At 40.1% G+C, this 13,378-nt stretch overlaps 1 protein-coding gene across 8 annotated transcripts in view; it reads right to left on the reverse strand.

Moving 5' to 3' along the window:
* LOC111871353 (ubiquitin-like-conjugating enzyme ATG10) overlaps positions 1-13,378 on the reverse strand; it is a 647,673-nt gene that overhangs the window by 47,205 nt on the left and 587,090 nt on the right. For 5 of the 8 annotated variants that reach the window (XR_002844007.2, XR_004513764.1, XR_002844006.2 and 2 more), the window contains one exon: positions 10,723-10,879. The exons of the other annotated variants lie outside the window; for them this stretch is intronic. The gene's annotated coding sequence lies outside the window, so the exon portion shown is untranslated. The remainder of the gene's footprint in view (positions 1-10,722; positions 10,880-13,378) is intronic. 8 annotated transcript variants of the gene reach the window in all.

A 13,378-nucleotide genomic window follows, 5' to 3' on the forward strand; every position in this document is an offset into this window, starting at 1 on the left:
TATAATGCATTGTATTTTTATACATTTTATTATTATAGTGTAACATATTTGTCAATAATCCAGCTTTACTGTCACATTGAAATACAGTTCAATAGTGTGTGAATATGGTAACAATGTATTTTGCCTGATGATGGCTTTAAAATCCGAAACATATAGCTAAGGTGATGCTGACCTTGACCGTTAAGTTGTGTTACGACGGAATCCAATAAAGAATGGTATATAATCAGCAAAACCGGATGCCCGCAATGAAAACTGTAAAAGTATTGCTCATTTCCTCACTATACAAATCACTGCACGCTAAGTCTTCTCCAGCCTGCGGTGTCTTCACTAGACATTTCCTGGTGAACGATTTTAAAAGTGGAGATTCTTCAGGCTCGCGCGCTCAAAGCGCTCTCTTCACAGACTCCCGTGCAGAACAGATCTACTGAACTGACTGAGCTCCGAACGTCGTCTATCTTATAGCCTCTAGGAACGGACCACGTAAAAAACACAGTTCTTCCACTGTTGTAATGCAAAAGTTGTATTATTAAGAATCTGCTGTCTAGAACATGGGAACGTGTTTACCTAGCCGCTGCCAAGAAACCGGTATCATATATCTGCTTATCTAGCGGTCGTTGCATAGCAACGGTACCACATGCTACAAAAATAATAACTTCAAGCAAAGAAGCCTGTGAAAGCCAGCAGTGATAAGAGAACATCGAAAGTAGTTCAGTTAGATTCACTCTTTTTTACGTGCTAACTGAATAGCTTCAGAAGCCAACTGAAGAGTCAGCTCAGGCAGAGGGCCAAGGAGACCCCACTAGCAATAAAAAAAAATAATAAAAAGGCAAAAAAGCAAAGCTATTCCTGTAAGAGACCCGTGGAGGTCCATAGGGTTGTTAGGACTTCGAGGCTCCTACATTTTCTAGACAATCGGCTTACAGATGGCGGTAAGTTTATCATCTTTACTCGCCGGCCGCCCTTTACCCCAGGAATATTCCTGGTACTCATTTGTGTTACAGGCTGAGTCGACCCCAGAGCCATAGTGCGGCTGGAAAGATTACGTAAATTGAAAAGATCCTTGAGCTCATCGGGAATCGAACTTGCGACGTTCAGGTTTGTAACATAATGCCTCAAGCAACTACGCTACCGCGTGGGTGTATGGGTCGATGAGTGTGGTTGAAACGTTTTATAGCGTAAGTTCGGCTCGCACGAAGCAAGACTGCTCGGAAATCTGCTGGCGGTAAGGCGCCTAGGATTCAGTCGGCTACCAAAGCGGCGCGGGAGAGTACTCCTGCAGCCGGTGGTGTAAGGAAACCTTAGCGGTGTCCGCCATGGGAATAATAACTGTACAATTCTTTCTTTATTTATGTGTTTACTCAGCAACTCGAAGGCCAATTATAAAGTAACTTCGAACAAAGGAATAAGAACAACAGTAAGTACTCGATAACTGCAATAAAGTCAATAACAGACAAGCAGTTAAAAAACTAATATATATACACTCTTGATTATTTCGTAAATGTAATTTTCTTCTGTTACTGTTTTTCACAAAAAACTGAGCGTTGCCACAGCTGATAAAATTCGTGGAAATGCAGCATAGCTTTCAGGATGTCCATCTGAAATTATTGAATATTCGCCTACCACATTCCAGAACGTTACAAAGGATAAAACAGAGCAACAGTAATCACGTCCTGCTCATGTATAAGTGCATATATTTCAAGTTTTCTATACACATCAAATTCAATTATTTGTAACGCATATATTAAGAAAAAAATAATAATATTCTTTTGAGAATTCATTGCTTGTAAGAGAGCACACATTCTAAAAGAAATATACTGAAGAGGAAACTCTTATGTAAAAAGTTTTCTAATATATTTTCGTTGGTACGCCGCATGTTAGTACGGAATTGTAAACTGTACGGTGAAGTAGCTCTTTTTTTTTCTTTTAAAACAGCCACGCTGCAAGTCAAACTATGTTCTTCATATATCACAAGAAAACACATAAAATATATTCCCTACTAGAGTGCATTGGCTTCAAAATCTATTTTAAATAACAGAATGAAAAAGAAAGTTGACTGTTTCTACTTCCTAACATGTTGGTTTCATGGATAATGTATAGATCTAACCACCATTTTTTGTATAAGACTATGTGCATATTTATACCTTGCTACGATATGGAACAAGTTTTCAACTCATAAAATATTAAAACCGTGAACTGTGTCATTTATATCACAAGAAAAAACAAATTATTTTTTTCCATTTTTCTCTGCTCCCGTCTCCTGAATATCAGATATCGTTAGAGGCGGGAAAGGAAGACCATGCAATATAGCAAAAACCACAAACTCTGCAACACTTTTGCAATTTCCAGGGCTCTATGAAGTGGAATCAAATTTGAAGGGAATTAAGGTACAAAATAATTTCAACATTTTTCTCCAATTATTTGTTCACTTATAATGATCATAGGACTTTGACTCGTTTGATCCCACAGCCTTCTCTTCAATAGCAGCTATCATTTGAATGTCTTTCATTTCAGGAAATGGAGATTCACTAAGTGAGTCTTGTACTTCTATAGCCAAACGTTATATGTATAACCTGAAAATAAGAGCCAAATTCCATAAATATAGGTACACTTTTTATTTCCTTATACCGTATCAGTGTTTCAGATCCTCACGGAAATAAAACATTAGTTATTTTGTATTTGCCTTGAACCGCCCTGATTTTCAATGGGTTTGGTTCAACCGTCCACAACTTTCCTAATTCCGACATAAATTATTTGCCGGCTGGAATTAAATCCATTCTTTAATGGTTTTTTAAAATGATTTACAGCCATTTAATATGCAGTTTCATCAAGTTAATTCTTCGGTTGTCCCTGATATGCTGATGAATCTATTCCTTGAGCTCATGATACAGAAAACTTAGGGAAATGACATATGTCAACCATCGTTCGAATTGTCATTCTGCTGAACTCTCATTCTTCTAAATTGTGCCGATTTTTACACCCTGCGACTAAAGAAAGTAGATTTCAGATCTATGTTGCTCCTTAGTGTACTCTGTTAGTGCAGCAGGCGTACAGAATACGTCACAGTATTACCACTACTCAGAAGCAACGATAGCAGACCAGGTGCAAGTGAGGGACATTTTACGTTTAGGCTAAATTCTCCATAATATCAGCGCTGTCAACACCACTTCTGATGTAATAAAGAATTAACTGCTTATACCGGAATCATTTTCTCCGTCACCTTCTTACTCGATCATTCCGAGATGTAGTTTACACTACAAGTTTAACAAGTTCTACTGCAGACAGGTCCTTCTAAAGCAATGTAAGATCTGTCCAGGACTCCTCACCCCCTCCGAGGACGTAATTTCCAATTTTAGCGAATAAATTAATTACATTTCCGGTCCATGTTCGTTGAGGCACTATGCTACAAGCTGTAATGTCGCGGGTTCAAGTTCCGATGAGGTCACTGGATTTTTTCAATTGACCTAATCCTTCCAGCCGCAATATGACCCTGTGGTTGACTCAGCCTCTAACAGAAATGAGTGTCAGGAATCTTCCTGAGGGTAAAGGAAGACCGACGCGTAAGGATGACAACCTCCTCACCATCTGTGAGCCCATTGTCGAGAAAACGTTTGAGCCTCGATGTCTCACAAGCCTACGAGCCTTAACGGCCTCTTACAGGAATGGAGTCACCCATAAAATCCAGAATTGCTTAACTTTGGTGATCGGACGAGAACCTTTGCTTTCGACACGGTATGGTCACTGGCCTGTTACAGGAGTAGCTTTAACTTTATATCTGCATGTTCATTAGAGGTACTTTCGAAAATTACAGAACAGACAAGGAACCAAAGCTCAGGAAGGTAAAATTTCTCCTGTGCTTAAGTAACTAAGGAGCGTATGGCTAAAGAGGTTAGTCGCTGGCTTCCCACCGCGGCGGCCAGGGTTCGATCCTGGGTCTGGTCAAGTGGGATTTGTGGTAGACAAAGTGGCGCTGGGGCGGGTTTTCTCCGAGTACTTCGGTTTTACCTGCCAATCTTCATTCCACCAAATTTCCCATCATCATAATCACCCGGGGCAGGCTACAATAGGCCAATCAAAGGCCGCCGTGCCGAGTGGAACCAGTTGGACTCTACCCCCCACTTCATTCATTCATTCATCAGTAATCTGTCAAGACGACAGGTCCACAGTCTCTTCCAAAACAGTTCCTCCACTTGATGCGATCTAGAGCGTTCTCCTTCAAATGAAAATATCCTCTTCTGTCCCCAAGGTCATCCAGCATCTTCTTACGTCTTCTGCCTCGTCTTCTGGTCACTTCTATTCGCCCCTCTATCTTTCCTTCAATAACTTCTTTTAGAAGGCAGTTACGGCGTAAGATATGACCAATCCAATTAGCCTTCCGTTTTCTTATTTCGTGTAGGATATTCCCCCACTAAGCGAATTAAAAAGAAAAACTAAGGAGCATGCCATGAAGAGGTACAGGGGATTGGAGGTACATCTCCGCCTATCTGGACCTCAGCACTTGATGGACACAAGAGTACGAGTGTAACTGTTCATATTAAAGCATGAAAGGCGTAGAGCACCTTAAGATTCAGGCTGTTCCTAACAGAAGCAGCACCTTCCACTTGCTCACCGCAAAATCTCCCCTACTTTCCTTCCATTATTTCCATATTAACGTGTGCGTTAGTATTTTATGGCCGGAATATGCGATAAGGGCTGCTTGCTACGAACCTAACTAAATCAGGGAATCAATGATGCATACAAAACACTGCATTAAAACTGACGCTGGATTCCGCTTCGCGAAGTACCCGTGCCGCCCCCCCTCCAATTCGAAACATATCCCCAATATCTTTTGAAGGGTTTCACCACGACTCATATTATTTTATTGTTATATTTGGCAAAACATTGCATCGAAATTGACATCATACACTGATACATAAATATACAACTGCAGAAGTGGAGTTGTGACGTCAGACCCTATCAATGCTCCATTATATTCTTTGCAAGTGACATCCTTCCTCGGTCCGATATTCTAAAAACCTATCCGTTGTTCGCATTACGGAAAATATATTACAACGAACGCCTGTACTTCGGAAATTTAACGGTAATTAATCATACCATTGTCTGGTAAAATGGATTTTATGATTCAAAAAGTCCAGGTTACAAAAAGACCCAACTGTATAAATTCTTTCGAATACATTAAGCATTAAGTTGTGCTTAGTCACGTGTCACAAAAATTACCACCTTCTGCCCAAGACTTCATGATGTGGTGCATGAATGCAGGGCCGACCATATTTACCTAACTCCGTGTACACAGATATATATATGGTTCTACAGCCATTTTGGACCTTGGCCGCTTTTTCAGTTTCTTAATCTATAGAGAGTAGGTAGGACTCCTTGGACGGGGGATCAGCCCATCGTAAGGCCGCTACCTACACACAGAATAAACACACACAAACAGACATCAATGTCTCGGGTGGGATTCGATTCCGGGATCCCAGAGTTTCAGCAGGAGAACACGGTTCATGCCTCAGAGTGCGCGGCCACTGCGAACGGCGTTTAGAAATAAATGGTCGTATATAAATAAGAAGTGCATGCCCATCAAAACTAACTAGACTAGGGGAAGTAAGTAATAGTTTTTTCCTTACATGTTCTGGCCACTATTGGCCATCAGAGCGTATAGTTAACACTATAGGAGCTACTTTACATGGCCAAGTTGTTTCAATGTAGGTTGTTGCTACGATATCATAAAGAGATTTATGTTACACAGAATTACTGAGTTTTTGAACTCATTCTATCATCCGGAATTCTAGGTAATAGAGGACACGACGTTTCGGGAACTGGATCTGTTTCCGTCTTCAGGTGAGAAAGAAGAAGGAAACAGATCCAGTTTCCGAAACGTCGTATCCTCTATTACCTAGAGTATCCTCTATTACCTAGACTGTCCTGCATTACCTAGAGTGCCCTCTATTACCTAGAATTCCGGATGATGGAAAAAGTCCAAAAAAAACAGTAATTCTTCGTCATCCACCATCGTCACAACCCTTTAGAGTCTATATTTATACTATTTGTAGATATTAGAACAAAATAGTTAATACAGTTAAAATAATTGGTGTACATATATCAAGTTTAATTGATTAAAAGTCGGTTAAAGTTAAGTTTAAAATTCTTGCTGGGTAGATAGTAGAATTTAGTAACCGCCTTTGCTTCTATTCTGGGTTACGTAGACTATACAGGGTTATTACAAATGGTTTGCTTGAGAATAAATTAATGTATTTTTTCAAAACAGTTACAGATACAAACATGAAACATTATGAAAACAGAAGGGAAATTTATTAAAGTTTTGTTGTCAAAACTGATTTAAAATATTACCCACGAGTGGCGCTCCGATCACTATAAAGAAATGGCATCTCAAGTGCAAAAGTCACAGTGTTACTTGTGGTTTCACTAGACGAGTTCGGCGAAAGGGGTTCAGCCAGTTCTACGTATGAAGGATATATGGAATATCGACTATGCTATCTTCCGATGTAAGTCATTTCGAGAGCGGATTTCAGAGGCGATAGCCAGCGTCTGTGATTCACAGTTGAGGGGTGCACTGGACGAGCTCGAATATAGCGTTGACGTTTACAGAACTAATTAATGGAGCATACATCCAGCATCTATAGATATGTACTTCATAGACTTCCATGCTGTGTTCAAGTTATTTCATGTTGTTATCTGTAACAGTTTTGCAAATACTCTAATTTCTTTTCCCTGTAGGCTTATTGTGGACCACTTATCGCTCTGCAAATACGTGTATATTTTATATAGGAAATTTTAGCTCCACAATTTTAACTGAATTTGGAGCTTTTGTGCCGTCTATGTGCAACGGAAGTCCCACCCAGCAAGAAAATTTAAGGCAGCCACAAAAAAAAAATAGAAAAAGCAACCCACATAACCAAAACAACCAGAGGCAAGTACAATAAGAGGAAAGAATGTCGCATTATATGAGCAGCAGAATTCTTAACCATAATATGTACACCTGAAGATGGCCAGTTAGAACGAAATTTGTAGTGTTCAATAAAGGAATATGAAGAAAGAATAGTGAACGCTGTTGCACACAGACGGCACAAAAGCTCCAAAGTCAGGTGTATATAGTGCAAGAGGATGCTGAAATACAGCATCTATAATTCTTATATTGAAACTTCATATATAGTAAATAATCTGCCTTAACTTTATGATGTTGTTGTGTATAATCCAATGAACTCCTGAAAATGTATCTTGCAAAATAAAAGGGTTATATGGTTAATAATATATGAATGTCATTTTGGATGAGACTGTACATATCTGGTGTGAAATATGGCGACTTGAAGCGCTTACATACAGTATGAGACAAAATCTAGGAAGTGCAGTTGTCTGCACTAACTGTTATAATGAACTATCGGAGCAAAGGTACACGAAATCCGTGGCCAAACTTCCATATTGTCTGTAATGCAAAAAATTCTCTAGAATTGCGTGTTTAGTTTCTATTCCATCCTTTGTCATTGTAAGAAATTTCCTTGAGATCTAATACAGCGAATTTATCGACGGTGTAAGCATCTATGAAAATTCTGCAATTTCGCTACGCAAACGAAATCCTAGATTTTATTTGGTCATGTTGACGTCATAAAATCTCTGAACTTTGACTTATGGAAAAGGAAACGAGTCGCACGGGACACATGGAGGTGACAGCATTCTTCAGAAACTTCTTCACAGGTAGATATCCTTGTAGTAACTGCTACGTTTTCTTTTCCTTGGCACTACAGCCCCAGTGCGCCTAGGCCTACCTCCATGAACTCCGTTCACTTCGGCTTTTCTAGATCTTACACATACGGCAGGACACCTTGGGCGAGTGATCAGCTCGTCGCAAGGCTTCTAAGAAAAACGCACACAAACATCCATGCCCTGAGTGGGATTCGAACCCACGATCCCGGCTTCCGAGCGAGCGAAGACAGTGCATGCCTTAGACCGCTCGGCTACCGTGACCGGCTAACTGCTAAGTTACTTCTCATAATAAAAGCTTTCATTACACTCTTATGAACATTACGGACGGCATGGAAAACATACGTACGGATTCTTCGTGGCTCAGAATAACACGAAGGTCATACGTGATAAATGGTCAGTTCGCAGTGAATTTATTGTGCGCACATGCAGGACTCGGGAATAATGGTAAAACAGTCACATATTGAACAATGCAATAATCATGGTGTAAACATGCGAACGGGATGAAGTCAACCCTGAACAGTGCCCTATGATGGATTAACTTATGATAATTTTCTCCAATTGCTATAAAAGAGAAATTATACCGGTTTCCTAGTCTCCTTTTCTTTATATTAAAAAATAAATTAGGCTTAAGGGAACACCTTGCTGCCTGTGTTGGTCTGTATCTGGTCTCCAACCCCAAGAACGTTTGAACGTCTAAATAGATCTTTATGAAACCTGGTATGTACATCATACCACCTGATCTCACCTTAACAGTATTTTTCATAAATCCCTCCCATTAGGAACACCAATGTTGCAGCCTCCAAATTTGTTGAGGTAATTACCTTAATATTGCTTGAATGCCTGAATCAATCGTCATGAAACTTGATATGTATATCAAGGCACCCGAGGCCACTTTAATGGCATGTCATAAATCCCTCGTTATCAGTAATACCAACATTGCAGCCTCTTATTGACTTCATTATGCATATATACTAAAGTTCTTTTCTAATTGGCGTGTCAAGTACTCAAATTTTAGTGAAAGGAAAGTAGGTGATCAGTTCTTCCTAGAACTTCTTGGTATGTATTTGTGCTCTATACATCCATGCATGCCATGTACCAGCATGTAAGCAGGCGTTCTAATATCGAAGATATGTACTAATGCCGCCCGCATTTCAACAGATTTACTTGGAAGTCTGGATCAAGTTCCCTTCTAAAAGTTCCAGAGCTTAAATAGCTCTGAGGCATGTGTCAGAAAGAAGATAGGAAAATGGTAGCAGAAATGACATGCAAAAAGGTTTTGGTATTAGATTACAACGAAATTGACAAAGTAAGCATTTTAGTTGTAGATTCTCATATTAACTCAGGGTGACAATTACAGAGAAAGACAGCGGCTTAGAACCCAGTGTTTTGGGGGCTGGGATTGCATTACAGATACTGGATAAAAAGAAAGGATGGTGAGACTTGCGAAAAGGGGAGCCATATTTTGTGGTTCGCTTTAAAGGTGACCAAACGCAGATCTTCCTTTCAACACTCTTGTTCGTTGCTTTCACAACGCGAAGTTTTTATGTTAACATGTTCCCCTGATTATATTCATGGAGCAGGGTCCCTCCTCAGAAGCTGACAGTCGCTCAGCATATCAAGAAATTTCCCACCCTTCATGTAATTAGTAAACTTATTACCATGTTCAAAAAAGCCCACCACTGGTCATACCCCGAGATAATTAAATCCAATATACACATCCGAAACCTATTTTTAAAGTCATTTTACGTAGTACAACCTTCCCATATGCTAAGTTCTCTAAGTGGTCTCTTTCCTTCTGGTTTTGAAACCAAAATTCTTTCAGAATTTTTATCTCTCCCCTAACTGCGACATGCCTGATTCGACCACTAACCTTCTTACATACAACATTAGGTTCCACAAAATTTATCACATTTTCAACTTTAAAAGATTTTAAAATACACTACATGTTTTTGGGCAACGTGGTCATCTTCAGGTGTTAAAAATTAATCTAACGAGGTAATCTTTAATTAACGTCTATATATATCACAGTCCGTCAACAATGCAACAATTGTTCAATTGTTGTGTTAAGTGTTAAATGTTGAAATTAGAAGAATAAAAATTGAACAATTGTTGCATTATTGACGGACTGTGATATACATAGACGTTAAGTAAAGATTTGCAACAGAATGCTGAAATACAGAGATAATCGCTGCTTTCGCTTGTTGCTAACGCATATGCGGTCACTATGATCCGTGTGTGTGTATGTTGTGGTCTGTGTGTCATACTCCTTTCTGTTGTCTTCTTCGTTGCGTATGTTGTTCCCGAATACATGCTGTCCCTCTAATAAAACGTTCATCTACATTTGTAATATTTCGCAGTTGTTTTCCGTTTACAAGAAATACCCCAATACAAGAACAATGATTACCACTGTACTACCTGCCAAGTTTCTGTGTTTCTTTCCATCTGTACGTCCTCTGATTAAGTTCAATTATTGTGTAGAAGGGGCCCTTTTCAATCCGTTGTGTCGGCGCCACTCGGCAGTATATTTCAGATCAGTGTCGTCAAAAATACCAATGAAACATAAATATGTGACAGGATTAATCGGCAGAACTTCAAGAATAGTTATAAATAAATGTAAAGAATATTTCTACTTCTATAATTGTATTTACATACGGAAATTTTGCCCACACCCAACATTACAATTCCATGGTACGTTTCATAAAGCAAATCCCTTTAGCGATTGTAATTTTATTACGTATCAATTCAGTCAATCGCCTACGGTACATAGATGTGTTAGGGCCTGTAAACTCTCTTTACCAGAGAGCTGTGTTACCATAACAACATATTTTGCATTTTAATTACAAGTCACTTGCTGTAGTTGCGTAGTACAAATCGACATTGGAACATATCAAACACAGACAAACACCAACAAAACTAAACATGATATTGAAATAGGAAGAATTTTTGTAATAAATATTAATGTGTAAGAGTTATAGCGTCTTGCCTCTGCATGTATTGAGTATGTACCTTCATGGCGTCTCTTGTGTTCTCTTGTGTTCTAATATCTGGAAAAAATTTTGTAAGCAATTTGTAATCTCTCCAATGCATGCTAGTTAGCCCGCCCATCTCAGCCATATTATGCAGTTCTCCAGCCAGCTTCAAATGTTTCCCTCAGCTCTCTGCTCTGAAAAGAAACAGAAATTCCTTGACAATTAAATTATTTAGTTCTAATATTTGATTCTTAATGTCATATCGTTTCTGATTAGATATTTTTATCTGAACGACGAAGATCATTTTATGTTTCTAAGGCAATATAAATAGTTATAGACCTTATTAATAATGAGTATGGCATGAGCCGGGATAGCTGGCTACGGGCTGGACGACGGAGGGGTTGGATTTCAAGTCCCGGCAGGGTAAAATATTTTTCTTCTCCAAATCGTCCAGACAGTTCACCCAACAGCCTATCCAATTGGTACCGGGGGCTCTTTCCCCGGGGGTAAAGCGGCTGGGGCGTGAAGCTGACCCCTCAACTCCAACTAGTGCCGAGGTCAAGAAAATGTGGATCTATACTTCCACTCACCCATACGCCTTCATGGCGTAGTGCTTAATTAGTTAAACACAGGGATAATTTTACCTTTAGTAAAGAGGATGGGGGGGCGCGGTAGCGTAGTTGGTTGAGGCACTATGCTACAAGCCGGAAGGTCACGAGTTCGAGTCCCGATGAGGTGATTTTTTTTTTTCAATTTACCTAATCTTTCCAGCCGTATTATGACCCTGGGGTCGATTCAACCTCTAACAGAAATGAGTACCAGGAATCTTCCTGGGGAGAAAGGGCGGCTGGCGCGTGAGACTGATAGCCTTACCGCCGTCTGTGAGCCCACTGCCTAGAGAAAATGTGGGTGAAGATTTTATTATTCGAAACTGATGCAACATAAGGATGGTGAAATCATAGGGAATGGTATGTGTGGGGCATGTATCAGGCATTAAAGTATTTCGGTAGGAAAACATTTGAGGAAATGCCACTTGCAAGAGGTTGTTATAGATGGGAGGATAATATTCAATGAGATATTAAACAAATATGATGTGTGGGAGTGGATTGGAATAAATTGGCTCAAGATAGGCACAAATTACGGGGCTCCAGTAAACACTACAATGAATTTTCAGATTCCAAGATGGAATTGAGTAGTTATGAGACTCGAGGGCAAACCTGTCAGCTGTTCCTCATTCTAGCGGAACTCAATACGTACTTCGTCATGGTAGAAGTGAAGGAAGACTAGAGTGCGTAGTGTGTGCACATGATGAGTATATTTAGAGACTGATGCACCAGTGTCAACAACATGTGCTTCACAAAAATGAACCGAAAGTGTAAGCAATGATCCTTTGCGAAGGTTCAAGGAAACAGCTACTCCTACCACAAAGATAACACATAAGGGATGTTAGCATAAATCATTTTCTGGCCACGTTAGCAGAATATAATTAAAATTGCATTTCTTTCGTGCATGTTTAACAAAAAAGAAACACAAGCTAAGTACTTTTGTTTTTCAAAAAATGTCGCAAGAAACTTGGGACGGATTTAACCCCGTGAAACAGGCACGGAGCCAAGAATAGACCAGGCGGTCCTAGCCACAGCGTCTATATGGAGCAAGGCTAAAGGCCATAAGGGGGCGAAGCGAAAAGGATGAGGCATTCTGCCAAGAAACTGACCCTTATTATTTATACAATGCAAGCGTGTGTTTCAGAGAACACGGGTTTCAAAAATATGGACTATCCTATTCGGGCGCTGGCCCCGCTGCACAATACAATATGGACTACATATAACCGTTGGGTGGGGGGGGGTGGAGACGAGGAAGTTGGAGTTTCCAGGAAGACTCAGAGGTGGAAGGAGAAGCGAAGAAAACAGGAAATGTTACTAACAAGAAAACCAGAGGAGGCGTTACGAGGAATATGAACAGATTACGCCAGCCTTTGTGGCTTCATGTTTACTTCCTAAGCGGCAGCAGCAACGCAGCAATTGAAGTAAAGGTAAAATGTAAACTTATCCTTGCGCTTAAATATTAAGCACTGAGCCATGAAGGCGTATTTGGAGTGGATGTATAGACCCACATTTTCTTGACCTCGGCACTAGGTGGACGTGGGTGAGTGACCAGGTTCACGCCCCGGCCGCTTTATCCCCTGGGAAAAACCGATACCCATTGCATTGGAGGTCTGGACGATTTGGAGAAGAGAAAATTCTTGCCCCTCCCGGGACTAGATATCTACCTATCAATCGTCCAGACCGTAGCCAGTCGCTATACCGATTACGCAACCCCGGCTCATAATAATTTAAGTAGGCGCTATACACGTATACACAGCGTGTTCAGGTCCTGTTAGGACTGTGTTCATTAAAAATACAATACCTGAATTATTTTTAAAATTTTACTCTTTTTATTCAAAACAGTCTCCTTCTGAATCAATACATAGCTGGCTGGTATCGATTGAAAAGTTTTCGAAAACAGTACTTCTTTTGTGGAATCGCATTTAAAACTGCGGTAGATTCCCTTTGGATGCCCTGGATGGTGTCGTGACGGTCTCCTTTCACCGCCAACTTAACTTCTGAGAACAACCAGAAATCTGCTGGAGCCAAATCTGGCCAATACGGAGGATGATCAAGGACTGTGATCCCTTTTCTTGCCAAACAATTGCG

The sequence above is a fragment of the Cryptotermes secundus genome, unplaced genomic scaffold (assembly GCF_002891405.2).
Source record: "Cryptotermes secundus unplaced genomic scaffold, Csec_1.0 scaffold122, whole genome shotgun sequence".
NCBI classification, from domain to species: domain Eukaryota; kingdom Metazoa; phylum Arthropoda; class Insecta; order Blattodea; family Kalotermitidae; genus Cryptotermes; species Cryptotermes secundus.